Source organism: Saccopteryx bilineata, chromosome 3 (assembly GCF_036850765.1).
Source record: "Saccopteryx bilineata isolate mSacBil1 chromosome 3, mSacBil1_pri_phased_curated, whole genome shotgun sequence".
Lineage (NCBI taxonomy): Eukaryota > Metazoa > Chordata > Mammalia > Chiroptera > Emballonuridae > Saccopteryx > Saccopteryx bilineata.
Genome location: NC_089492.1, coordinates 252,428,409 through 252,454,187, shown reverse-complemented (window position 1 = coordinate 252,454,187; position 25,779 = coordinate 252,428,409). Strand labels below are relative to the sequence as shown.

At 41.1% G+C, this 25,779-nt stretch overlaps 1 protein-coding gene and 1 pseudogene across 1 annotated transcript in view; both read right to left on the bottom strand.

Moving 5' to 3' along the window:
- The window catches only part of LOC136328729 (methylosome subunit pICln-like), a 70,922-nt pseudogene extending 48,604 nt beyond the window's left edge, over window positions 1-22,318 (bottom strand).
- Window positions 1-25,779, bottom strand: part of AGBL4 (AGBL carboxypeptidase 4) — a 1,318,466-nt gene that overhangs the window by 596,447 nt on the left and 696,240 nt on the right. The gene's annotated exons all lie outside the window — the stretch shown is intronic.

Genomic DNA, 25,779 nt, shown 5'->3' with positions numbered 1-25,779 from the left:
GGCAAGAAGCAGGAGTGGAGTGACAGTGGATCAGGGGATAGATGGTTTTGTCCCATGTCTATTAGTAACTCACCTCTTTCTAAGCCTTGATCTCCCCATCTACAAAATAAGGGGGCTTCTAGATGGCCTCTCATCCACCAAATTGCAACTCTGAATATTTGCAATCATGTACAATAGATAAGGCAAATTACTAACAGCATGGGATCTGGAGTCTTCTGACAGACCTGGGTTTAAATGTGGCTCTTCCACATACCTCAGTAACCTCTCTAAGCCCCAGATGGCTAAGTGATAAATGAGACAACAGTTCCTATCTCAGAGGCTTATTCTCAGCACTGAGTAATCCAAGATAACATTGATAGTAGGGGGAAGATGCAGAAAACAAGCCCAGGTCTGTCTAGTTTCAAAGACCATGTTCTTTCCATTACATCATTGGAGAACACCAGCATAAACAAATATCCACAAAGCCAGGCAGAGCACAAGAAAAGCACAGGCGTTCTGCTACAGAGGCAGAGGGAATAACACTGTCTGTGGGTGAAAGCAGCACATTTTTCTGATACGGTAGGCAGTTAGACAGACGTGAGTAGATAGGAACAAAAGGCCAGGTGTGGAAGGTCACCATGGCAGAAAGCCCTAGGTGCCTGGCAGCTGGGAAAACAAGGTATGGTAGGGTGGGACCTCGCCCCAGTGCGAGCTTCCCTCCCCGAGCATATCGCTGTGCATGCAGTTCAGACCCTCCCCTGAATGTTCCTCTCCTGGCATGTTGCTAGCCATGTGGTTTAGACCCTCTGAGAGTAGGAACAGGGGGGTGGAGAAGATCCTCATATGCCTCCCATAAAACCCCTTGCACAGCCACTCCTTTAAGCATCAAATAATCTTCGGAACAAAACCTTCAATCTGTTGACCACAGAGACAGAGTTTTGGTCAAACTAGAGATGACATTTAGGCCACAGCTGTGTTTCAGCTCCAAGCTCCTCAAAAGCGGAAAAATCTGATGAAGTGATGCGGAGGCTGACCTCAGGATCAGCTGCAATGACTCGTGACCGCAGCATTGACCAATCAGTAGAGACCACAACCCTAAAAAGACACACTGGCAAAGCTCATAGATATTCTATTGAGATCCTTCCCTAAGACCTCCCCTAAAACCCCAGCTTTTGGAAAACAGATAAAACCCCTTTAGATGAAGAGCCCAGTGCTTGCTTTCTCCTAAGCTCCAAGGGCCCTGCTTTTGCCTCTGTAACTTGTTTTCTGAGTCCACCCAGCTCTGCTGGCTCACTTCTTCTACCTCTGTGACTTTCAACTTTCACTTGTGTCTGGGTTCTTGGTTCGGAAGCCTTTCTTAGCCAAACTCAAGGACCAAGGTCTAACTTCACTGGTGCCATCTGGCGCCATTCACTATTATCAGGAAAAGAAGTCTAGAGGGATTTAAAACACCTAACCTCTCCGGGTCCCAGTTTCTTGTCTTGTAAAATATGGACAGTAACCTCACCCACTTTACAGAGTCAAAAGGATAAACAGGGTAAGGTATATAAGCACTTATCATAGTGCTCAGGACATAATAAAAGCTCAATAAATGATAGCTATTACTATTATTATAGTAGATTCTTTTAATCACATAAAATTAAAATATTATTATAAATGATCAAAACATTCTAGAATAACTTAAAGAGCCTACCAGATGCTGCCAACTCTAAAAGAATCAGAAGCCCAGAACAGCGTTTCTCTACTAGCTTTCCAACTTCTACATTACAAAAGAGAAAGTCAGGAAACCACGTGCATTGGCCTTCAACCAAGCTCTATCCCCAGAGGTATTATTTACATTTCAGATTTATTATTGTCTTCCATGGTGCTGACATGAAATAACCTTCCATTCTCTTCCATGTTAAAAAGAGTACAGTGTTTCTTGGCTCAATAAATAATTCAGGTCTATATTAATATTTTAAGAACAATAAGCAATATATTTTGAACCCTAGAAAAACCATGAGGACTGAAATTTGTTATTTGTAGCTGAAAACTTAATTGAACCAACATATTGATTTTTTTTTTCTTCCAGGTTTTATTGCCCACACAATGTAGGGGAGTGCCTGCTTCCATTCCAAATGCTGCATACTTAATTATATCTGCTATATTTTGTTTTTATGAAAAGCCACAAGCAGCCAACCATGAACTTAAATGCTTTTGCCCATCTGATGCTAAACATAGAACCACTCCCCTTTCATTACACTAGTGTATTCTTCTTCACATACATTTTTTAAGGACGATGAGTGCTATGTTTTTAAAAATAAATATTAGATTTCTGAATTAGCACTTATAACTTGGCTAAAGAAGGAGATAAAAACCTACAATTTATTTTTTTTACTATGTCTCTGATCTTATGTGTGTAGGGTCTTATTTAATCTTTATAGTAACCCTCCAGTGTAGATCTTACCTTCTTTTACAAATCAAGAAATTGAAGTTCAAAAAGGTTTGGGTAACTTGTTCAAAATCACCCAAAAGATGCATCTAACTCTAAAGCTCAAGTTCTTTTCTCTACACCAAGCTTCCTCATAGGACTAATAATGATAACAATAGCCAAGAAATAGCAAACATTTACCATGTATGAGGCACTATTTTAAGATGTTTACATGCATTAATCCAGTTCATTGTCCCCAAATTCTTTGAGATAGGGGCTATTATTATGTCACTCTACAGTTCAAGAAAATAAATCTTAGAGAGTTGACATGGCTTTCCCAAGTTTCCCTGCTATTAAGTGGTGGAACCAGGATTTGAGGTCATAAAGTCTAATGTCACAGTCCAGTCTCTTAAACCATTATACACACCATACTACTAGACACCAAATTCTAAGGAAGTGGGCTCTCATCAGTAGGTAGATGAGATAAGACCACCAGGGGGTCATCTTCTCAACTCCAATAGGGATATTCAACAGATTCAAAATAAAGATAAGTCACTATGTTAGGGAAAGCACAGGGAATGAATTGGCAGGTTAACAATGCCCATTTCTGGATATGGTCTGGGATCTTTGCAGCAACCTTGATCTCCCTGGCTGCTCTGTCAAACTTGGCCTCCCTAGCAAAGGGGAAGTTGGCCTGTGGCTTTTTTATTACACAGTGGTTATACCCTAATTTTCTCAGATTGTACCCAGATGGAGTATTGCCTTCCTTTATCTGTGACAACAGTTTCAGAAGGAAAGAGAATTTGCCCAAAGTCAGCTAAATGGTCACATGGTAAACTGCTTTTCATTTGAAAGAGTAGATTAGTTTCTAGTGTGGTAATTAGGCTGATTTTTTAAAATTGGAAATAAATCTTATTTTGGTAGAGCAACACATATATTAGCATATTGTTATGCTTTCATACACACACACAATCACACACACACACACACACACACACAGCTCCTGGTCTTCAAGGACCAGTATGATCTGGATTCTGCCTACCTCTTCAGGTTAATCTCATGCCTTTTTAAATTTTTCTTGCATGTTTTTCTCTAGTCTATAGTTACACTGGTTTATTTCAATTATTCAAATATTCTATTCTCTTTTCCATTGCAGGGCCTTTGCACATTCTGCCCCCAAAATGTTGTTCTGATTCTCTGTGTTGTAGGCTCCTGCTCATCTTTCAGGTCTCAGATAAAATGTCCTATTCTTCAGAGAGGCAGTCTGTCCATTTCATTCAAGGTAGGTATCCTGTTTTTCTCCACTTCAGCATCTTGTTTGTTTCCTTCATAGTTCTATCACACTCCTTCTTCATTCACTTACAGAGGCATCGGACATGCTGGTAATAAATGTAGTATCTGAAGTCAGACTACCAAAATTCAGTTCCTAGTTCTACTATTTACCCATGTGCCTGGAGAAGTCCCCTACCTCTCTGTATCTGAATTTCCTCATCGGTACTTGTATCTATTAAATATACAGTGCTTAGAATGGTGTTGAGCATAGAGTAAACACACAATAGCTGTTATCTATTACACATGTTTTCTTCCTAGCGTAATACATATTCCAAGAGAGTAGGTCTTGTTCACGTTTCTGGTCTTGTTCACCATTATATCCTTAGTGACTAGAACACTGCAGGCACTCATGGATCCGTGTTGCGTATGAGATGAAGTTTGCTTCTGGCATCGTCAGGAGAAAATGGATTTTACAACCAGACAACATGGAATCAAATCCTGTTTTTTGCATGCTCTATGCTGAATTAGTGCCATTAACTGTTCTGCCATCATCATGCCCAATGTCTTTCTAAACCCCTGCACAAGGCCTCTTATTAGCACTGACTTTTTTATAGGGTTCGTCTCTAACTTTTGTTCTTATATGATAATAACACACAAGCTATGGGTTTAAATGGGTTCTAGAGTCAGGCTGTCTAAACTGAAATTCTAATACTACCACTGATTAAACTGGCAAGATACTTAGCCTCTCTTCTGTTTCTTAAGTTTCATTGTTTGTAAAAGAAAAGTAAAAACAGTACTCACTTTATAGGGTCATTATGGTAACTCAATGAATTAATACACATCTAGTTCTTAGAAGAGTTCACAGTATGCAGTAAACTCAATATATTTTAGTTCCTTGATACTCAGAGAGAGAGGCATTGACCAGCAGCACTGGCATCATGTTGGCGGCTCCTGGAAATGCAGCATCGTGGGCACGCCACCACACTGCTGAATGAGAACCTGTGCTGCAGTAAGCTCCCCAGGTGATCTGTACGTCCATTAAAGGTTGAAAAGTGCTGATTTAGCTACCATCATTTCCACTATACCGTCATCTCCTGCGATTTTCTGACCTCTGTCCCTTGAGTTTCATACCTAAACATTCTCTCTGTACTTCACCCTGCTCAATGACTGGCGATTCCTTTGGCTGGTCTACTTGGCTTTTTGATTCCATATCTCATCCATGACTCTATCCTTCAAGTTTGCCTTTTAGTTCCCTACACTACTGTCTGCTCATGGGGAAGTGACATACTGCACCGCTTCAGTCGCAGCGTTTAAGGTATTGCCCCCGAGCAGAGCTTAGCAGTCTCTCCCAGAACCCTGCCTCCCAGGAATGAGCCATCTAAAAACTACTTACTAATTGTGTGGCTTTGAAAAAAATTTATTTTTATTTTTTTGTCCCTTTGAGCTTCATTTTCACATCTGCAAAATGAAGATAAAATACTTAACTAGTCAACAAGTACAATCTTACTAGCTGATTGGTCTTGGGAAGTTATTTAACCTACTTGAGCCTCATTTTTCCTCACTTGGGCAATAGAGATAATGCTGCTTTTCTGAGAGGATTATAAAGATTGAGATTATATTTTAAGCATTATGGTCAATACACTGTATACAATCAATAAGCCTTGGTTACTATATTAATGAGTATAAAAACATACTATGATGATGATCATTGTTATAATTTATCACACTTTTTCATGATGTCCCTGAAAATTACTTTAGCATTTGACACCCAGTGCCTAAACATTTGCCATAATTTCTGGACTGTAAAAGGAACATCACAGATGTGCATGTATAAATTTCAGAGTATATGTGAGTCACATGACAAAATAGTCATTCTCAGTAGATATTTGATATTTTAATAAATGAACAAATGACTAAATGCTCTATATGTACAAAGAATCAAGGGTGATATTTCTTGTTTTTTGCCTGTGAGAACAAAAACAAAACACTCAATTTAGCATTCATATTTTTGTTCATTAGAGTTTCATTCAAGTTGATTATTCATGAATGCCCAAACAGATCTACCATTACAGCCGAGCCAATGTAATAAAGCTTATTCTTTGGACTGTTTAAAGTAGTAGAGTTTAGGCTTTGAAATATTTGACATGAATTTGAATCATGGTCATTCATTTACTACCTGTGAGATCTAACCCAAACATCTTAATCTGTTTGAATTTTGGTTTTCTCTTCTGTAAAATAAAAATAATTATCCCTCAATACTGTTAGAAGATTTTAATGAGATAATACACATAAAAATTGATAGCACACCAACTGACCCATAATAAACAACCAATAGCTATGCATGCCTTGTTCTTTTGCTTGATATGCCCTTTTGGAAAGCAATTCAGTAATATGTATCAATTATCAAACTTTTCCTATCTAGGAATTGCCCTTAGAAGATGACCCAAAGGAAGACAAACATTTATGTAGAGTTACATTTTATCATGTTTGCATTTTTAATGACTGGACCTCTCCCAGCCGGCATTCACCCAAGGTAACTCTGAACTATGTAGTGTGTCTCGTCATCAGGCTAGCTTCTAGAGAAAGCATCCTCTCACATATCTACTCATGTACTCATTCAACAAGTATTTACTTGAGCATTGGTTATGTGCAAAGCAGAGTGAAAGACAATAAAGAAAGGAATAAGACAATTTTCCCTCTCATTGAGATTATAATTAGGTAAAAATCCACTTTATTGAGGCACCATTCTTATCTGATTTTGGCAAACTCTAACCCCTTGGTCATGGTTCAAATATTTCCTGGTCTATGACAGATTCCCTGATCTTCCTAGTACTCAAAGTTCTTGGCTCCTCCCCCCTTTGCTTCCATAGAATTCTGTTTATACCTATTTTAAGGGCTAATACATTATTTTTCAGTGTATGTTTACAAATATCTTATCACCTCCTCTGGTCCATGAGTTCTTTAATCACAAAAACTTCCCAATCTTATTCATCGACTGAAGGGCCTAGCTCAAAAGCAGGCACTAATGTTCAACATATATGTTGAATGAATGAATGAATCAATCAATTCATCAATTAAAATCACAAGTTAAAACTGTGATTCAATTCAAAATGTAGGCTATTCTCTGAAAGAAGACTAAATCCTTAAAAAGGTGAAAGGAGGAAGAGTCTACCAGGTTTGGAAATCAGGAAAGCTTCAGCGAGGAGGGCAGTATTTACTATGGGCCTTAAAGATAAAAGGATACCTGAGTCAACAGAGGAGCTCTAGCTGGGGGGATATGGTTTATGCATGTTTGGAGACTCGCCTACAATCCCATTTGTGGAGCTGGAGGAAATAAGGCTGTGAAGGTAGGTGAGAGTCATTTTTTTGATAGGACCATGAGAGCTAGAATAAAGAATGTAGATCAAATTTTATAGGTTATGTGACTGTAGGGGTGCCAAAGAATATATTTTAGGAGGATTAAGTTACTCAGTAAAATAGTCCTAGCAACACATTGATTATACAGAGACATGGGAATGGCGAGGGAGTAAGGCACAGGTGAGGTGTGTCAGCAGGGAGACTGAGCAGGAGCCGGAGGAAGGGAAGGCGTAGAGCAGTGGGATGAGAGCCCGGACAGCCATCGGCTCGGCTGCCTCAGCGTGGGGCCACCATGTCCTACATGGAAGTGCTCAGAGGAAATTCATTAAATCCTTTATATTTCAGGGTCCCCAAACCAGGGTTTCAGTGCTGCTGTGATAAAAAATGAATGAGGTCTAGGCTCCGTTCAGAGAGCATTTTAGCCCAAGAAGTAGACAAAGAGACACACAAGCAACTATAATCTTAGGCTATGATAAGTGACCAAGCTGTAGCCAAGATACTAAAGGGAGGCCAAAGGTCCATAGCTCTGGTTCTGATAACCAGCTTTGTAATCTTATCTTCCTAGGCCTGCTTTACTCTGAATTCATGGCTAAGGCTGCTGCTTAGCAAAGGGATAACCTCAGGGATGTCAGTGAACCTCCACAGGACTCACTTTGCCACCTGCTGCCTACTGATAGGCCAACCAAAATTACTGCTGCTTGCTTCAATTTTGGAATATCACCTACCTTTTATATCTAGTCACTGTGCTCCACTAACCTGTGGGACACTCACCTGTTTCATCTTTCTCCTGCACATTGAATATTCAGCTTACTGTGATCAAGGGTTCTATAAATTTTGAGCAACTCAAGACATCCTCAACACATGAAGCTTTCTCAGTTCCCTGCTGTGTGGAGTCTAATGCCAGCTCTGCACTCCTTACTACTCCTGATTTTTCATTTAAAAAAATCATTAGTAAGAGACTTTAAAATAGCCTCTAATTTTATACAATTATAATTGTAAACAATGTATAATATACACTCTTGCAACATTCCAGTCAACGACATGTACATCAGGTTAGTAGTACTAACCAAAAGTGTTAACTGAGTTCAGTGAGGATTATATCATTGAGGAAGGTACTTAAATAACTTAGACAAAAAAAATATTTTAGTGGGGGTGGCAAAAACACGTGTGAAGAAATCAACGTTGTACATGGATAGGACAGTAGAGAGTTTCTAGGTTAAGAAAGAGGGATGTGTTGAAAGTAGCAAAGAATATGAGCAGAGAATCATCTACTCAATGAGGAAACACAGGGAGGCAGAGCTGAGTTTACTTCAGGGAAGACATTTCTAAGAGGTACATTTATTGAGAGACACAGGGCATCCTTGGAAGCTGATGAATGGCTGTGGCTGGAAGAATATAAGTGGACATTAAATGTCAACTTCTAAGAGTTATAAAAGGTATTCCTGGCCCTGGCCGGTTGGCTCAGCGGTAGAGCTTCGACCTGGTGTGCGGGGGACCCGGGTTCGATTCCCAGCCAGGGCACATAGGAGAAGCGCCCATTTGCTTCTCCACCGCCCCCTCCTTCCTCTCTGTCTCTCTCTTCCCCTCCCGCAGCCGAGGCTCCATTGGAGCAAAGATGGCCCGGGCGCTGGGGATGGCTCCTTGGCCTCTTCCCCAGATGCTAGAGTGGCTCTGGTCGCGGCAGAGCAACGCCCCGGAGGGGCAGAGCATTGCCCCCTGGTGGGCAGAGCGTCGCCCCTGGTGGGCGTGCCGGGTGGATCCCAGTCAGGCACATGCGGGAGTCTGTCTGACTGTCTCTTCCCGTTTCCAGCTTCAGAAAAAAAAAATACAAAAAAATAAAAAAAGATATTCCTACCCAATTAGGTATCTGGCATTAAATCATTAACTCCAAAATTCAGAGAGAATTTAGTAAAGAGCATAATCTTGAGAATGTGATGACAAGAGAGGCAGCAAATGATACTGGTGTGTGGGGGCAAACAAGAAAGAATAAAGGGAGGGGAAAGAAGGAAGGAAGGAAGGAAGGAAGGAAGGAAGGAAGGAAGGAAGGAAGGAAGGAAGGAAGGAAGGAAGGGAGGAAGGGAGGAAAGAAGGAAGGAAGGAAGGAAGGAAGGAAGGAAGGAAGGAAGGAAGGAAGGAAGGAAGGAAGGAAGGGGGGAGAAAAGGAGGGAGGGAGGAAAGAGGAAGAAAGGGAGGGAGGGAGGAAAGAGGATGAAAGGGAGGGAGGGAGGAAAGAGGAAGAAAGGGAGGGAGGGAGGGAGGGAGGAAGGAAGGAAGGAAGGAAGGAAGGAAGGAAGGAAGGAAGGAAAGAGGGAAAGAGGGAGGAAGGGAGGGAGGGAGGGAGGGAAGAAGGGAGGGAGGGAGGAAGGGAGGGAGGGAGGAATGGAGGAAGCAAGGGAGGAAGGAAGGAAAGAAAAGGTAATGAGGAAGGGAGTGAGGAAGGAGGGGGAGAGGAAGGAAGGAAGAAAGGAAGGAAGGAAAGAAGAAAGAGATATGTGGTTGACTCGTGTCCAATATTGGTTTACTGAGCATGGATCCTCTCAATTCATTATTGTTAATAATAATAAACTCCTGGGGTCTGTCCACCTGTGATTTTTTTATCATGTGACCAACCGTGGATAGTATGTAGATGCTTTCAGTTATAAGAAATAAAGGAGGCGGGCCCAGATTTAGTTCTGGACCATTTCAAAAAGAGAAACAACTAGCTAACAAAGCATTCTAAATGACAGCATCTTGTGGATTTTAAAAGTGTCAGAGCAATTCAGCCTTTAAAGAACTGCATAAAATATTTTATCACATCCCTGCCTTGGTAACTTTAATAAACTGTGGTGCCTTCAGGGACCCAGATTCATATAAATTAACTGCCTTCAACTTGGAGCATCAGGGTCTTTATCTTTTGTCAGCTTAATTATGTGTTTTAATTTTATTTTTAACATTTTAAAAAATGACCCACACAAAAAGTAGCCTTGATTGTTTAATTAAACAAATGAATATTGTTATCTCTGGCATGACCAATACTCTAATTTGTCATGTTAATGTTTTGCAGGGAACAAAAGCCTCCTTGTTGTACTCAGGGTAGCCAAGCACTCAGCAGTGTACCTGACTACCTTCTCGGAGAATTCAGCGACCTGACGAGGTCGTATGGTTATCTCACACACTGACTTGTCACTGATTCCATTAGAATGTAAGTATGCTTTTAGCTTCTTGTCTAACTTATCTTTGCAGAAGACTTTGATGGTGTATCAGGGGTCTCAAACTCAACTCAGCATGTGGGTCGCAGAGCAAGATCACAGCTGTTCGGTGGGCCGCGCTAGGTCTACAAAAGGCAACTGTTACGCAACACTTTTCTCACTGCAGTTGAAAACAAAAAAAAATCAGTACAACAAGCATAATCGTACATGCAGTTTACTCGCAGGCCGCGAGTTTGAGACCCCTGGTAGGTTATGGACATGAAAAGTGTCAAGTGGCCCGCCTAGAATAATTTGAGTCCCCTAAGTCTATACTCAAAACATTAGCCCCAGCTTCCAGTCCTCTTTATAGTCTTTATACCTCCTGTCAAACTATTATTCTTACTTCCAAATAAGTCAGTCGCATGCATTTTCCATCCTAGCCCTTCACAGTTCTGTTTGGCCTTTAGACGGGGTTGCCTACTTCATGGTCACACAAAAGCAGAATTCCTATATTTTTGCTACACTCAGCATCTTAACTTTGACCTCGTGCATTGACGTGCTTATAACTCTGCATCCTGACTTACTGATAATCCTCATAGTTTTTGACTTCATGACTTTTTTTCCCTCTTGGGGACCAAGTTTTATTTCTTGTTTCAGAAACACATTAATAGCCTTTCCAGTATGGCTTGGTGTCCAAAATATTCTTAAAACCCACATCCCATGAGTAAACTCTGGCTCCTTTTAGAGGTTTTGAATATTTCCTATCCATTTTTTCCTATAAACCACTCTCAAGTAGTTTTTCTAAAGAGAACTTGGATCATGTCCTTTCTGCCTAAAGTCACTCAATGATTTTACATCATCACATATAAAGTACCAGTTGCTTAACAAGATACCCAGACCTTTCAGACTCTAGCTCCAGATCAATCTGTTGGGCTTACCAGTTTCTAGCTTCCTACTATTATACTAACAGGGCAAAAAGTGGACCTCTCATTCTTCCTGGAATGTATTTTATGCATTTGCTCACACTTTCACTATAATGCCTGATCTTCTTTACTTCCAGTTTTCTAACAAAACATGTAACCTCATCTAGGAAGCTTACCATAATTTCCATGATTCTATTCTATCACTACATAATTGAGAGTATCAATTAACCTATGGGGGGGCCAGTGTTCACAGCACCATATGGTTACTCACAGAGGGCTGGCCTCATGAATACATAGACTAGGCAACTGCCTTGGTCTCTAGAAATGCTTCACTGCTCCTTCCCAAAGGAGTTGCTTAGGCAGAGGCCAGGGGGATGAGGTGTAGGACCTATAGAAGGAGCACAGCAGGCCAAGAAAATATTACGGACAAAGGTGAGCCGTAAATCACTGTAGCCTAAAAATTCCAAGTGCTCTATGTTGTGATGCAAGTGAGATTCAAAATAGAAACAAAGTTTGTTTGTTTTTTAATTTTGGGTATATAGAATTTAATGATAATCCATGCTTCGTGAGATGCTGTTATCTATTCAGGACCTTTATTATATTTTATTTAATTATTTATTTATATATTTTTAAAAATTACTTTATTTCTCAATTATAGTTGACATATAATACTATATTAGTTTCAGGTGGACAAGAAAGTGATTAGATATTTATATACCTTACCAGGTGATCCCGTTGATAACGCTAGTACCTACTAGGCACTATACACAGTTTCTACCATATTATTGACTATATTTTCTATGCTGTACTTTACATCCCTTTGACTATTTTAATAACTGGCAATTTGGACTTCTTAGTCCTTTTCACCTTTTCCAACCATCGTGGCAATCCTCTTTCATCTAGTGACCATCAATTTGTTCTCTGCATCTATGAGTTTGTTTCTGTTTTGTTTCATCATTTATTTTATTTTTTAGATTCCACATGTAAGTGAAATCATATGGTAGTTGTCTCTGTGTGTCTGACTTATTTCACTTTGCATAATACCCTCTAGGTTCATCCATATTGTCAAAAATAGCAAGATTTCTTTCTTTTGGGTGGTTGAGTAATATTCCATTGTATAGCTGTACCACCTCTTCTTTGCCCAGTTATTTATTGATAGACACTTAGGTTGCTTCCATATCTTGGCTTGTAAGTAGTGCTGCAGTTAACTAGGGAGTGTACATATCTTCAAATTAGTGTTTTAAATTTCTTCAGATAAATATTCAGAAGTGGAAATGCTGGGTCACATGGTAGTTCAATTTTTAATTTTTTTTTTGAGAACCTCCACAATGTTTTCCATCGTGGCCACACCAATTTATACTCTACGAAGAGTGCATAAAGGTTCCCTTTTCTCCACATCCTCACCAACACATGTTTGTTGATTTATTGATAGCCATTCTGATAGTTGTGAGATGATACCTCATTATGTTTCTGATTTGCACTTCTCTGATGGTTAGTGATGCTGATCATCTTTTCATATGTCCGCTGAACTCCTTCCTCTTCTTCCTCTTCTTCCTCCTCTTCCTCCTCCTTTTTCTTTTCTTTTCATTTTTTCTGGTATGTTCACTTTGGAGAAATGTTTATTCAGGTACTCTGCCCATTTTTTAATTGGACTGTTTATTTGACTGTTAAGTTGTATGAGTTCCTCATATTTTTTGGATATTAACCCCTAATCAGATGCATAATCGGTGAATATCCCATCTCGTTTAGTAAAACCATTTGTTGATGGTTTTCTTCACTATGTACAGGCATTTTAGTTTGACGTAGTTTTAAAAATTCAAGGTTTTTTTTGTTTGTTTGTTTGTTTTACCATTATGACCAGAAATGCTATGATCAATCTTGTATCCTGGTATATATTTTAAGAGGTTTTTAAAATAATATTTACCTAGAAATAGAATTACTGGGAGTTGGGTATAAAATATTCAATGTTTACAAGATAATGCTGTGATCTGGATAATAACAATCAGAACAATAGTCTAGATAAGCATACCGATTCAAGTTATTTAAATCCCTAGATTTGCTCTGCCATGTTTTTTTCTTGATGGTACTGATGACCCTATAGGAAGATCACCTAGCAAACAACCAGACTTTGCACAAGAAGGGGTTTCTCTTCATCAGAGCGAGGCTTATTGAGTTCCTTCACCACCTTCATGGCGGGACCATTTGCCTCGGCACTTTGTTCATCCAGCTAAGGCCACTGCGGTTGAAGCTCTAGATATTTATGTTGTAGAAATAACCCAACGGAGCCCAGGCTCATACTGTGTGTTATGCAACTCTTGCCTCCTACATCCAGGGCTTCCCCGTTGTTGCTGAGGTACAAGATGCTACGGACCTGCTTGGTGCCCACACACTCACACTGCGCCACCTACACAGGCCCATGAGGCTGCGGGGTACAGGTGGGCCAGCATGGGGTGCTGCTGGCTTTCAAACCACCCACCTCCTGAGTGACTCACACTGCACCCTGTGACTCACTCTGCCGATGCATCTGCTGTCTTGGAACCAGCTCCCTCAGCAGCCCTGGGGGCTAGGTCGCACCACATGAAGTACAGGGAAACTGATGCCCAATGGGCACATTGTCACTACCGGGAGAGGGAGAGACTGAGAAACCCAATGTGTTTATGCAGAGCTGTGACCAGCCAGGAGCGCATCTGTGTGCACTTAGTCTACCTCTGTCTCTGTATTCATTCCCTCTTTCTCTCGCGATTGGTTCTGGGGCTGCCTCCTTTTCCAAATTAAAAAGCAGTATTAACATATAAGTTTTTGCCTCAGGAAAGCCAGGTAGCATTCTACACTAGTGAAACTGTATATATGAGACAAAGTACTGAAGCACTGGTCAGAGCCCTGTTGGAACAGGGGAAAGAAACAACCCCTGTACGGCAAAGCATATCCCCTTTCCTCTATTTCACAGATTGTCTGGCCAGCCAAGTAGCTGTGGTCCCATTCTTCCCCATGACCCCTGCTCCATATAATAACTGAACTACTCCCTGCTGAGCTGATTCACCAGTCCCTTTCTATTCACCACAGGGCCTTGCATTTTTCTACATATTTCACTTTTCACAACTTCATCAATTCCATCCAAGACCATCTTTCTTTTTTTTTAATTGAGGTAAGATTCAATGAAATTAAGCATTTTAAATGGAACAATTCAGTACATTCACAATGTTTTACAATTGTAATCTTTCTCTAGTTCCAAAACATTTTACCACCTCAAAAGGAAATCCTGTACCCATTAATCATTTCCCTGGTCACATACATTTTTTATTAACAACTTTTCTTCTTCTTTGCCCAATATTTATCTAACAAATTCAGGAAAACATATATCTATCTCCTACCAAATCCTTATTTGGGCCCTGGTTGGTTGGCCCAGTGGTAGAGTGTCGGCCTGGCATGCAGGAGTCTCGGGTTTGATTCCCCGCCAGGGCACACAGAAAAAGTGCCCATCTGCTCTCCACCCCTCCCCCTCTCCTTCCTCTCTGTCTCTCTCTTCCCCTCCCGCAGCCAAGGCTCCACTGGAGCAAAGTTGGCCTGAGCGCTGAGGATGGCTCCATGGCCTCTGCCTCAGGCGCTAGAATGGCTTTGGTTGCAACAGAGCAACGCCCCAGATGGGCAAAGCATCGCCCCCTGGTGGGCATGCCCGGTGGATCTCGGTCGGGCGCATGCGGGAGTCTGTCTGACTGCCTCCCCGTTTCCAACTTCAGAAAAATACAAAAAAAAATCCTTATTTGAAGAGTTATATATATTATATAATATATATAATGTATAATGTATATATACACATATATCTACATATATAATATCTACTTATGTAATATAATATACATACACATATACATATATATAATAAAAATCATTGCTAGTAAATTTAATTTTATATATTCTTTTAGTGATACAAAGTTATCAAACAAGATAGAAATCTTCAAAAGTAAAATAAATCCCAGAACAGGATCAATTAAATTCCACATTTATTTATAAAGCATCCATTGTAGGTGAAGCTGAAGAACAACAGGGCGCTTAAATTCACATTTATTATTCACATGTGCACGTCACCAGGTCCCTCACTACTTCTTGGTCATTCAATCTTCACACTATCCCTCTAAAATTAGAATTGTTTTTCCTGTTTTGCAAATGAGAAAACTAAAGCTCAAAAAGTTCAGGTGAGATATTCAGATGACCAGGACCCAAATTCGCAATAACAAAGCCCTTTCAACTAAACCATCCTGCCTTAAAATTGGCAATATTTTAGGAACATTTAATAATTACCTCTGGGTATATAATAATATTAAACTTTAAGTAGTGAATTGTATAATATGGCAGTGGTTGACTGTTACGTAACAGATCATTCTAAAACTTCGTGGGTTACAGCAACAGTCATGTATTTGCTCACAAGTGCATCCATAAGCAATCAGGCTGGACTCAGCTGGGCAGTTCTGCTAGTCCCGCAAGGTAATCCTGATGCTGGTGCAATCATCTGGTGGTCATCCAGGACTGCATGATCTATGGCAGGGGTCCCCAAACTACGGCCCGCGGGCCACATGCGGCCCCCTGAGGCCATTTATCCGGCCCCCCGTCGCACTTCCGGAAGGGGCATCTCTTTCATTGGTGGTCAGTGAGAGGAGCACACTGACCATCTCATTAGCCAAAAGCAGGTCCATAGTTCCCATTGAAATACTGGTCAGTTTGTTGATTTAAATTTACTTGTTCTTTATTTTAAATATTGTATTTGTTCCTGTTATTTAGTTTTTTTGGGTTTTTTTACTTTAAAATAAGATATGTGCAGTATGCATAGGGATTTGTTCATAGTTTTTTTTATAGTCCGGCCCTCCAACGGTCTGAGGGACAGTGAACTGGCCCCCTGTGTAAAAAGTTTAAGGACCCCTGATCTATGGTCTCCCTCACATGTCCACCAGTTGGTGTGACTGTCATCTGGGTGCCTCACCTCTCCTCTACATGGTTTCGCATTCTCTAGTAGGTTAGATGACTTGTTTCCACATAATGATGGAAGCATTCTAATAGCACCAAAGCAAAATGGCAAGGGCTCTTAATGACCAGCTTCAGATGTCAGCATCTCTTTACCACATTCTAGTGGTCAAAGAAAGTCAAAGGCCAGCCTAGACTCAAAGGGGTAAGGACATAGACTCTGCCTCTTGATGGGGAGAGCGTTAGTATCACATTGCAAAGAGGCATAAGCTCAGGGTTCTGTGTTTCATTGGAAACCATATTGTAGCACTCTCCCATACATATTCTGGAGTTAATTCTCCCACTGCTTTACTGTTTTTGTGAAGTCCTAGGCACAAGGACCCTTCACGTGGTCTTTGGAGAGCAGGGACCAAGTCACCATTTGGAATCACTGTTCTGGTACCTGCAGCGGGCGGGTCAGGTAGTTGGATCTGAATATGGTTTCCATTTGTGTGGGTTACACACTATCTCTAGTCATCAGCATACTCCAGTATGAGGCTTGATCACAGCCCATATTTCAAGTTGGATTTGGGATCCAACCCAAACACTCCAGTTCTAAATGAGTGTAGAGTGGAAACAGATGAACACTTAAAAAATACTTTTTTTTTCCCTGTAAGAATATGTCTAGAAATAAACTCTGGAAATAAGTGATGTGGGAGCAGAACTTACATATTTTTCTAACTATTAGAAGTGAAGGAGTTACAATGTGGTCATCATTCCCACGACCATCTTTCCTTGGCTAACCTGTTCTTTCCTTATATGCTAATTCAGGAAGTATGATCAATGGCTGTGATGTGACTAGCTCTGTGAACTTAAGGTATCTCTTTCTCCAGCACCTGTGTATCTTCCAGGGAGACAGTCGCCATTCCCTCTGTGCCCACCCCCTAATCCACAGCAAGGAACCCAGTATAGCAAAGCAAGTGAGGTGAAGAGTGTTAAGAGGTCAGTGAGATCACAGGGTGGTAAAACATGTGGGGTCTTGTAGGCTAAAGTAAGAACTAGAAATTTTACTCTAAGATGGAAAGCCATTTAAGAATATTTAAGCAGAGGGGGTAAGAAGATCGTATTTGTTATATACAGAATAGAATATGAGCGAGGGTGGAAGCATGGACACTTAGCCAGGAGACAAGTGAGTGGTTTAGGTGGTCTTAGACGAGGTGATTGCAGTGGAATAGCTTGGATGGGATCAGATTTAGGATTAATTGTGTAGTTAGAGAGAAAAAAAACAAGAGTTGCTGAATGACTGGATACAGGATGTGAGAAGAAAACAAAAGCCAAAAATTAACCCTAGTTCTTTGATCTAAACACCTGGTTAAACATTAGTTCCGTGAATGCTTATACGGAACACTCTGGGATATATAACCCGGGGCAAGGTTGGAGCTGGAGACAAAGACACATCTGAAAGTCACCAATATATTGATAACATTTCAAGTCACAGGGCTGGACGAAATTACTTAGAGAGTAAATGTGGATAGAGAGAATGTCAACATTTACATGTTAAGAGGAAGAGGAGGACACATAAGAAAAGAATTGGCAAGAGTTATGAAGGAAAATCCAAAGAGTGCAGCTTCCAGTCATGTAGAGTTTAAGAAGGATGGCGTAGCCAAGGGCTCCAGTTTCTTCATGTCCTTGCCAATATGTTAATTTTTTTCTTTGATAATAGCCATCCTAACAGGTATGAGGTGATATCTCATTGTAATTTTGATTGAATTATTATGGTAATCAGTGATGTTGAACATTTTCCCATATATCTGTAAGTCTTCTTTGAAGAAATGTAAAATGGTGCATGGAAAATAATATGAGGTTCTTCAAAAAATTAAAAATAAGATGATCATATAACAAAGCCATTCTACTTCAAGGTCTATATACAAAAGAATTGAAATCAGGTTCTTGGAGAAATTTCTGTGCTCCCATGTTCATTGCAGCATTATTGACAATAGTCAAGATATGGAAATGACCCAAGTGTCTACCAACAGATGAATGAATAAAGAAAATGTGGAATATACAAAAATTGGAATTTTCTTCCACTTTAAAAAAGGAAATCTTGCCATTTGCAACCACATGAATGAATCTGAAGGACTTTATACCAAGTTAAATAAGTCACAAAAGGATAAACAATGCATGATTCCACGTATGAAGCATTTATTCAAACTCATAGAAGCAGAGAATGCAGCAATAGTGGCTGTTGGGGGTTAAAGGGCAGAGAAAATAGGGAGTTTTTCAATGGGTACAAAAAGTTTTAATTATTGTAAATGGAAGTTATAGAGATCTGTTGTACAACATGAAGCCTACAGTTAGAAATATAGTATTGTGTACTTTAAGATTTGTTAAGAGGGTAGATTTCATGTTAAATATTCTTACCACAAAACAAACAAGCAAACAAAAGAAAAAGGACACAAGGAAACTTGTATTGAAATACATGTATAGAAATAATGCTTTTAAAGCGTTGTATGATGGAGTATGTTCATTGAGCGAACACTATCTTTGCTGGTGTCTGGTCTTGCTCAACCAAACCAGAGTTTCACTATCATCTTACCATTCTCATGTATTATTTTAAGCAGTCAGATTCTAATCATTATGACTAGGAAACAAGGTGATGTAAATAACATTTTCAGTTATTAAATAACTTTTATAGCCATATGGCAGGTGATCCTCCTAAATCAGAGGGGTTGACACGACTGATAGGGTTATGATCATTTTACAGATGAGGAAACTGAGCCTCATAATAACAGAGCATCTAACCAGTCAGACTGCAACAGTAACCCTGACTTCCATATGGTCAGTTTCTCTTGACTCCTTATAGTGCATAGTATGATGCTTTGTACTTGTTGGAATTGAGTGCCATGTCTTCTGCCTATCTCTGCTATTTTACAGAGTTCTATGAAGGCCAGTCCATTGATTTCATTGTGTACCTGAAGAGGAAATCAAATGGCGGGGGCCAACATTTTACTGAGGGATGAGAGAGAGTAGCACCTACTGCTTGAAAAGAGAACCTGAGACTTGCCAGGAAAACTCAGGTGTCACTGAGACTGTGGGAGCTCGGGAAACAAGATAAGAATTAATGTCAACTGAAAACCAATTTTCTGGAAACAATAAATCTCTTTCCCAGAACTCTGGCTCCAGAGCAGGCTTGCACTAGGTTTCACATGGAAAGCCTTGGACCAAATGTGACAGTTAGAAGGCTGTGATACACAGGAATTATAAATAATATTATAATATGTTTAGGGCCAAACGACAAACCCAGAAAGTTAGTGCATTTAGTAGTGTAGAGTGAGGAGAGACAGGCTCGAAGCCAGATAGATTTGGCCTAGAATCCTGATCCTGTCACTCACTAGCTTTGTGGCTTTAGAATAAAGTCACTTCATACCCCTGAACCGTAGTTCCCTCATCAATATAATGCAGTGTTGTAAAGATTAGAAGTAATTCTCTCTGTAAAGAGCAAAGCCTGGCAGAAATGTCAACAATAATATTTGTATAATATGGTGCCCACTCATGGTACTTAACAGTAATACAGTATCCTACATATTTTTAAGGGATAATTCTAACAGGCATTTCCAATGAAAAGTGCTCTGTGATCTTGCATGTAGAATTACATCATCCCCAGTTTCTGTAGGATGATGTGGCAGCATGTGCGCATGTGCAGATGATGACATAACACCGGGTATACAGAGGAGTAGCTCACGGCCATACCAGTCGAGATGTGGACGGTACAGAGGAAAGTTCAGTGTGTTCTGTGGCTCGCTAAATTCGAATCCTTGACCAAGTGAATATCGATGTGTTTATAATGAAGCACCACCACATAGGAATAACATTACTCGGTGGGATAAGCAGTTGAAGGAAACTGGCAGTTTGGTGGAGAAACCCCGTTCTGGTAGGCCATCAGTCAGTGACGAGTCTGTAGAGGCTATATGGGATAGCTACCTAAGGAGCCCTAAAAAAATCTGTGCGTGAGCCCACATGAAACTGCACTGAATAGGTATGAAACTGGGAGAGTTTTCCTTTTATTTGGTGCAGACTTCACATTTCTATCGTCTTTTGTTGCTTTCTTGTGACCGGTCAAAAGTGCACCATGACTTTACGGACACACTGTAAGTCTCCTTCCTCTGAGTTTCTGCTGCTCCTTGCACAGATTTCTAATCTTGTAATTACCACTCCACAGGGTAATTATGACAATTCTGCATCTGTTTTATGTTTCATTCAACATTGTACACTCAGTGTATGGCACGTAGTAGGTGCTCAGTAAATGTTGAGTAAATGAATGAACAATGCCTTCCCTAACAGACTACGAGCTTTCCAAGTGCAGCATCTAGTTCTCATTCTAGTATTTAATCTCTATGAGAACATGGGCCAGGCCTATTTTCTGCATATTGATCACTGATGAGACACCAATAACTGGAACAGTTACTATGGTTGGTCGAGCTGAGTCTGAATCCTTAGCACCCAGCCCAGGGCCTGAAACAGAACGGATGCTCAGTGAGGGTTTGTGGAATGGATGCATGAATAAATGAAACCATTCTTCTTGAATTGCTCCTGTCACTAAAGTGGATAAAGATCCACCTGCTAGGGGGTAACTGGAGAATAGTCAGGAATTAGAGGATAAGTGTTGGTAAGAGATGGAGCTGCATAGTTCCATCCAGATGAAGTCAAATCTTGGATGTTAGAGCTAGAAGGATCTTTAAAGACTATCTAGTCATCTTATGCCGTACAAGTAACTCCCTTGTGTTTATAGTAAAAAATGTGGGCCTTTCTCTTTGTTTCCATAGTGCTAAGAGCAATGAGGAGGCCATTAAAGTGTTTTAAACAGGTTTACACTTTTCAAAGATCAATGTTGCTGCAGTATTAAGAATACTTTGGAGATGGATACAACTTGGATACAAGAATATCTCTGAGGAGGCCAGTGCAGTAGCACAATGAGAAATAATAGTAACTTGAACTGCAGGATGGCAATGGAGGTAGTGACAAACATTCATATTCCAGAGATATTCATGAGATATAAACAACAAGTCATGATGATGAATTATACATGCAAGTTAAATAAAGGAATAGGTTAGGAATGCCAGTAGCATGCCTCTCTTTTTGTTTGTCCTCACCCCCCAACTGAAAATGACATCCTTTAAAACACTAGCCCTCTTTAATTTGTTTTAGTATTGCCAGTTCCTGATATTGAGCCTGGAATATAGTCTATAGTTCGCAAGAGTTTGCCGAAAGAGGAAAAAATCATTGCCTAACAGGCAGAGAGGCAGAAGGAGCAATATTCAGAGATCAAGCCCAGAAGGGAAAGGCCGTCGGGTCCGTCGGGATGGGGCTGGAGTTCCTGGGAAGGCCTGGCAGGAACCAGGCAGCACCAGACAGGCAGCACCAGACAGGCAGCACCAGACGGGCAGCACCAGATGGGCAGCACCAGACAGCCTTATCAGGGGAAGAGCTGAGGCGCAGAGAGGGAGCTCGACTGGGTGTGTAAGCTGGTATCTGTGTCTTAGAAAGAAGACTAAGGAAACAGTTATGAGTTATAATGAAGCCACTGAAGCAGTTATAAGTTTGGGTTTTGGGTCAGAATGGTAGGTTCTAACCTTGAGTCTGCCTCATCTAACTGTATGACCTCCTTTTGGGCATTAATACCTTTTCATTTCAGTTTCCTTATCTGCTAAAGTGGGGATGATAGCAGTACCAATCTCATGTGGTAGTTAGTAAGATTAAATGGCATAATGCACTTTTCAGTGACGAGCAAAAGGTCCTAATCCCCAATAAAGATTAGCTATCAACTAATATATGTGGCCCAGACAAGAAGAAAAATGACAACAATAATAACAGCTGTCATTTATTTAACGCCTGCTATACAGCAGGCCTCTTTACAACAACCATTTTAAAGATGAGAAAACTGAGACTCGGAGAGATTAAATAACTTACAGCTACGAGGTAGAAAATTTTAAACCAGGTCTGTGAAAACTTAATTTAAGACTCATGCTACACTGCTAAATTTACTGAATTATTTGAATCAGGGCTCCTTTTAACTCCTGGCCAACCATGACTTTGATATATTCCATGCTAAAGGTACTGACCCAAAAGATAGGGATCACAGTCTCCAGGTGAAGGTATGGAGGCTCCGGAAAGTGCGTGGCGCCCAGGAGCCGGACAGAAGGCGGGGCCCCGCCCAGAGACACCCGACACCCACGCTCCACGAACCAAGGGCAGCGTGAGCCACGTACACGGGACATGCACTCCATAATTCATTTTGGAAAATGGATAATTATAGGAGGTTGTCAGATTCAATAGGCAAATGCTGGGGAAATAAAAACAACAAGTTATGTGAGAGCTGATATTTGTTCAGGCAGACATCTGTCTTCTGTTAGAGGATTTAGGGATGTTTTTCAACAGAAAGTTTTAAATATGGCTTGGAAAAAGCCTCTCGTCAGCATGGTCTGCAGGGGAGCCAACTTTCCGCTTTCGGTGGGTCTTCTCACACTTCCAGAGGGCTGGTCCCACAGCTACTGAGGGAAGGAAGGCAAGGGCGTGCTTAGGCTGAAGGACAAACCAAGCTCCTCACACTGTGAGCCCTCCTCCTCACAATGCACTTCCCGCTCCTGTGACGCCACGACCCGCCACACCTCCCCTTGTGCCCAACTCATTCCCACCTTCACAGCCTTGCACACTGTTCCCACGGCTGTCCTCCTCCTTATGCCTTGCTCCTGCAAAGTCATCTTTAAGCTCACAGGTTCGTCAGAAAACCTTCCCCAAAGGCTTCATCCCACACTGCTCTCTAGCCCACCCCAGCCCGGATCCAACAGCAGTTGGCATCTGAGCTGCATGATCTAAAACATGATCATCTACTGCAACTTTGGTGTTAAGACGAAAGAAGAGTACATTCAGTCAGAGGAATGACTCCACAACCACAGCCCTGTTCTTGCTGGCCTTCGGGACTTGAGCAAGGCATAAACCTCTCTCTGAGTCTCAATTACATCCTTCATAAAATGAAAATACCTACTCACAGGGCTATTGCTTAGGTTAAATGAGATAATGCATTTGAACAGCACTCAAGGTCCACTTTTCAGGCTGAGTGTAGTGCTGTCTACTGACCTTATCTAAGCATGTTGTATCTTCTTAGGAGCAGGTATTATACTCCCCTCCTCCCTTCCTCAGAGTAACAATTCGTTTAGTTGCATTCTCTTCTTTTTCTCTATGTTCCCACATATAAGTGACTCAGAAGCCCCAGACCACCAAGGACCCTGAGTCAGTGCCACAATGAATTTGGTCAATGGGCTTTCTTAGGCTGCCAGGGAGAGGACTGTGCAAAGGACGAGCACTCACGAAGACAGGAGCAGCGGCTTACCCGAGGGGGACCCAGGAATTCAACTCCCAAATTAGGTTGAGAGCATCAGGACCTCCTCAAGGGTCCTGATATTAGGTGGCTCCCAGAGGCTGAGGCACAAAGCTGACAACCTGCCCTGGGCGATTACATTATGCAGGGATGAAACTAGGAGAATGGGGCAAAAACACTCAGCAGATCAGACCAGTTTCTAGGGCATTATTGGAATCCCGCCCTAGATGAGACAGGGACAGCCGGTCAGGTAAAGAATCACCATTCTCAGAAATGAATCCTGAAAACGAACAGGAAATGATGCTAGATTGCAGAGTTCCAGGCAGAATGAACCCTTTCTCTTCAAGGTTCCCTTAGCACTGTTTCTTTTTTTTTTTTTAATAAATTTTTATTAATGTTAATGGGGTGACATCAATAAATCAGGGTACATATATTCAAGGAAAACATGTCCATGTTATCTTGTCATTCAATTATGTTGCATAGCCATCGCCCAGAGTCAGATTGTCCTCCGTCACCTTCTATCTAGATTTCTTTGTGCCCCTCCCCCTCCCCCTCCCCCTTCCCCTCCCTCCTTCCCTCCTGCGTCCTCCCTCCCCCTACCCCCCGGTAACCCCCACACTCTTGTCCATGTCTCTTAGTCTCATTTTTATGTCCCACCAATGTATGGAATCATGTAGTTCTTGGTTTTTTCTGATTTACTTCACTCCGTATAGCACTGTTTCTATACTACAAAACTATCAACTGTAAACCCTACCACAGACAGTCTAGAGTCTAGTTCATATGGTACGATGTACCTATCACCCTGTAAGTGCTTGAGCCGGGTAGACTTGCCTTGCCACTTAATAACAATCTGGTCTTGTTCAATGACCTACGCTGTTTGGATGCCAACTTCCTCATCTGTTTAATGGGGCTAATAATATTCCTTGCCCTGGTTATTTAATTGATATTGGAAGCTTGACATGAAATAGTAAATGCGAAAGTGATTTGTAAACTGTGAAGCATTAGAAAGATTATTTTTATTCATCACATCTCATCTTCCAAATGAAGCTATAAATCCCAGTGGGCACAAGAAGTTCTTCACTTATTGTTTGATCCTTGTATCCTAGGCGCATAAAGAAGGGGGCCAGTAACAGCTGAGCTGCCCTTGCACCAGGCCCTGAGCTAGGCACCTGACATGCCTCATACAATTCTGTTTAATTCCCCTAATAACTGCCCTTTTTTCTCTAGACCTAGTCAGGAAATAACAGAAACTCAGTAAATATTTCTGGATTAAAATCCCATAGTTCCACTTTTCACACTTTGGGATTTGAATGATGTAATTAGAGAATAGAAGTGACATGTGGGATATAATTCTGTTAATGAGTGACAAAATGGCAGTGACCACCAAGGAAGCAGGGGGTACTGATTCTGTTTCTAAATATAATCTCATCATTTAGCCTACTGAAAAATATCAAATTTTTGTTCCTGAGCCTGACTGAATGTAGAAGGTGATTTTCTTGCCTCAGGAAGCCTTCTGGCCACAAGGTGAGGTTTTACTAACATCCACATTCAATCCTAAGGATTATATAAAAATTTAGAGATCCAGCTGTATTTCAGAAGGGATTTGGGGGAGACTGCACTTTGCTTAGCATACATGTATACGTAAAACTGACTCTATGTGTAATTACACACAAGTCAGAAAATTGGAAGAGGTTCTGCTTCCATTCAGTTATGCTTGAGATTGATGTTTGGCTTCACTGTCTTGGCCTTCCTGATGCCTCCTTCACATCAGCACGTACCCACTGGCCCTGCAGCCAAGCTAGTCTCTTCACAGCCCATAAATACGCCATGCTTATACTCCTGCAATTGCCTCCTCTTGTCTGCCTGCCTCTGTTTGGCCTCTCACAATCTATATATTTTCCTCATAGTCACAAGATTGTATTTCAATAGTCAAAACTGATCATACCTCCTTTTCTCCTATGCAGTCCCCTCTCCCATCAGCTATGGGATCAGGTAAAATTTCTAAGTGCATTGAGCTATCCATCCTCTTTCCTAGCCTTTTCCCCACACTCACAATATAAACATGGATAGTCAAGCAATAGTCACAGGTCCGGCTTCTGTTGACAAACTGGCAGCTTTGTGAAGCTGACTTGTTTTCTCTCACCTTTGGCTTGACATAAACTGGTAAATACTTGTTCCCCCCCCCCACGCTTAGATAACTCTTACACCTCTCCAAGAGGCAGCTGAAGCACTGTGGTCCCAAGGGAGACTTCCTTGGTCTCTTGCTCTGCAGCCCCCAACCCATGTTCTCTAGGGCTGAATTTATTCAGCTCCTCCATACTCTTAGGTCCCCCATCACCCCCTGGCAGGACCTCCCACTGC